Below are 4,094 nucleotides of genomic sequence, written 5' to 3'. Positions count from 1 at the left end.
TGAAATAAAGATAGAAGAACTTTTGGATGAAATTTGTGCTGAAAATCCTTTAGATATTAAAAATACAAATAACGAATTAGTAAGCATTAAATTAAAAGATCCCACAAAAGAGATAAATGTTCCAAATAAAATTCCTTATTCCGCAAGAGATAGAGAAGAGTTCTCACTAGAATGTAAAGATCTTTTGGAAAAAGGAATTATAAGATTAAGTAAAAGTCCTCATGCGGCTCCAACTTTTTACGTTGAAAACAATAATGAAATTAAAAGGGGAAAACGAAGAATGGTAATAAACTATAAGAAAATGAATGAAGCAACTATTGGTGATGCTCATAAACTTCCAAGAAAAGAATCTATTTTAGAAAAAATCAAAGGAGCAACTTGGTTTTCATCTCTTGATGCAAAATCAGGATATTGGCAACTTCGTTTAGACGAAGAAACAAAGAAATTAACTGCTTTTACTTGCCCAACAAAAGAATCAATAAGTGTGTTGCTCTATGAATGGAATGTATTACCATTCGGATTAAAACAAGCCCCAGGTATTTATCAAAGATTTATGGAAGAAAATCTAAAGGAGTTAAATGAATTTGTTTTAGTGTACATTGATGATATACTAATTTTTACAAAATAGGATAAAGAAGATCATCTTCAAAAATTATTAATAGTTTTAGAAAGATGTAAAGAAAAAGGATTAGTTCTTAGCAAAAAGAAAGCAAGAATAGCAAAACAAGAAATAGAGTTTCTTGGATTAATTCTATCCACTAAAGGAAAGCTAAAACTACAACCAAATGTTCTAGAAAAAGTAAATTTATTTCCTAATAAAATAGAAGATAGAAAACAATTACAAAGATTTTTAGGGTGTATAAATTATATTTCTGATCAAGGATTTTTAAAGAATATAACAGAATACACTAAAAGCTTATTTCCAAAAATAAGTACTAAAAAAGAATGGAAATGGGATGAAAAAGATAGTATGCAAATTCAAAGAATTAAAGAATTATGTGAAAAACTTTCAGAACTTTATATTCCAGAAGAAAATGACTACTTAATAGTAGAAACAGATGCCTCAGACATAACCTGGTCAGGATGTCTAAAAGCTAAGAAAGCTATAAAAAGCTTAGAACAAGAAAAAGAATCACTAGATTCTAAATATCCCCCAAAGGAATTACTTTGCAGGTATATTTCAGGAACTTTTACTCCAACAGAACAGAGATATACCACTCATGAAAAGGAAACTCTGGCAGCAATTAAATCTCTTAAGAAATGGAAAATCGATTTACTACCCAAAGAATTTACATTAAGGACAGATTCAAGTTACCTAACAGGTTTTATACGATATAATTTAAAAGTTGATTATAATCATGGACGATTGGTAAGATGGCAATTATTTTTGTTACAATATCCAATAAAAATTGAATATATTAAGGGTGACAAAAATGTTATTGCAGATACATTAACAAGAGAATGGAGTTCGTCTACAACGCATTAGATCAAGAAATTCAAAAATACGAACAAGAACTCGAAAAATGCAAGCATTGTCAGCAAATAAGGATACAGATCCAATCCCTCAAGAAGGCCATCGAAGCAATGAAATCAACACAACAACCAAAACCATCAGAGTTCAGCCAGCTAAGCGTGGTGGACAAATCAGGTGAAGAAAAAATTCCAGAAAATAAAACAATTGCTGAAATTATCAAAAAATCCACCCAAGATAAAAAATATTATGTAATTTATAATGGCCCCATGAAAGGAGTATATGATGCCTGGGAAAAAGCAGCACCATTTACACATCAATCAAGGATAATTCATAAAGGATGGTTTTTAACACTGGAAGAAGCAAAAGAATCCTTCAGGGAATATGAAGCTCTTCATCCAGAGCAAACCCTAAAAAGAGCAAATAAAGCTCCAATTCAAACCCAGAGAACAGGGATAATAAGAAACATTCCTACAGGGGTTGAAATCAAGGAAAAAAAAGGGTCTGTAGATCAAATCTCAGAGAAACCCTTAACATAGTCCTAAATTGGACTGAAGAAAAAAGGGCAATCTTGGGATATTATCCTATTGCCAAAGAACAGCTAATAAAGCTGGTTATATTTCTAGATGCTTCCCCATCTGACACCTATCAGTTTTTTCAGTATGGATTAATTGATACAATTTTAATTTTTTATGATTTAAAAATTATTAGTGAGTTTCCTGCAGGATTCGTTGATGCAGTAAAGAGATTTAAAAATATGATTGACAACGTAAATCCAAGGGATATATCCCTAAAATTTACGAATAGTCAACCTATTTTTAATGAAGAAGAAGAATGCTTGGTTCCAGCACATCAAGTAATCTTCATGTCCGTCTTCCCAGGAAATTTTCAACCAATTGATCAAGTTCAAGATTTAACAATCTACAGTCATGAAGGAACACTAGCCAGCACACTAGCAAGGGTCTTCGAAAGAACTCAAAGGATAACAAGGGAATCTCACACAAGAATCAATTATAAAAGCAGAAATACTTTGCTTGTATCCAGTAAAAAGAATGAAATTGAAGAAAGAGAGATGGGACTCTTAGTGGAATTTGAATCAGCATTCTACAACTTATCTGGGCTCTTAGAAAAGCTCCCCGAAGGGATAAAGAGGAATCTCTGCTATTTGATAAAAGACAGAGAAGACCACAAGTGCCAGCTATGTGTCTCAGAGTTATCTGAAGAAAGCAATAATGAAACGGAATCAACTCACATGATAAAGGAAGGAGACAACGCATCTGAAGGCCACATAATGAAAGAGGAGGACAGCACATCTGAAGCATCTCTCAACATTATTGCATAATGACGTAAGCGCTTAGGTCATAGAGCACCAACAATGTAGCTGGTGCAAGATAATAAACAATGACGTAAGCAATGACGTCATAAGAAGGGTAAGGATGGGAATTGTCCATCAGACCCAACCATTATAAATAGGTTGCTTAGGCAATTGTAGAAAGGATCAAACCATAGAAAGCAGGAGGCTAAGAGTACTCATATGCTAGGAGAGCAAGGAGGAAGCTGCCGAGGCGATTCTATAGTTTGAAGAAGAATTCCCTTAGGAAAAACCAATTCTAAACTCCCCTCTGGAGTTAGTATCTACAATCTCCCCTCTGGAGATAAAAAACATCTTATGTAAAATATTCTAAATAAAAGAAGTTTTTCTCCAGAAAGGTACGCCTTTATCCTAATCTCTTAGTTATGAATTATTTAGAAAGCTTAGAATTAACGGAAGAATCTGACTATTATAGATTATCTGCATTATTAGATAATGAAAAACAGGCTGTTCTAAAAACAGAATTAAATCTCAAATCAAATGAAAATTTTAATAAACAAAATCTTTTAAAAGAAGTTTTTAATAGAAAAAATATAATATACTATGGAAAAATTCAACTTGAAGCCCCTATAAAGATAAAATCTGCCAATGGAGAACTTGAAATAGCTTTGATAAATGATGAAGAATTGAGTAAACAGATTGAGAAAATTAAGGATCAACAAAAAAGATCTAAAATTGGATGGATCCATATTAGTACTATACAAGTCTTAATCAAATCTACATATATGAAAGGAATTAATTCACCAATAAGCTTAGCAATCTGTGACAAAAGAATTACTGATGACCCAATAGATCAAATAATTGGAATTGTTCATGGAAACTTGGCAAACGTAACTGTTAAATTCAATGCCCATCTTGGATATGCTATACCTTAATTGTCAACTGAAAATCTTGGAAGATCTATAAGTTTGGCTTATAAATTTCACAGAAAGAATCTAATGGAACAAGATGATGAACCATTTTCAATTACATATGCAATAAATTATGCTTTAACAAATAGCCATCATAGTATAATATTTAAAAACAGAGAAAGAATTTATGTTGATGAATTATTTCAGAAAATTGTAAAGACAGAAATACCAAAATATAAAGCTATTGAAAACCCAGTTCTTTTACTAAAAGAACCATCAGGAAAATTAGTTTCATCGAATTTTCAAATAAGAGAATCCAAAATTAATAGCCCTTTAAGTTTATCTAAGTTAAAGACTAAAGAAGAAAATTCTGAAATAAAAGAATTAACAAAAAAGGTCA

The sequence above is a fragment of the Arachis stenosperma genome, chromosome 10 (assembly GCF_014773155.1).
Source record: "Arachis stenosperma cultivar V10309 chromosome 10, arast.V10309.gnm1.PFL2, whole genome shotgun sequence".
NCBI lineage: Eukaryota > Viridiplantae > Streptophyta > Magnoliopsida > Fabales > Fabaceae > Arachis > Arachis stenosperma.
The sequence above is the reverse complement of the archived record's forward strand: the minus strand, read 5'-3'. Positions refer to the sequence as shown.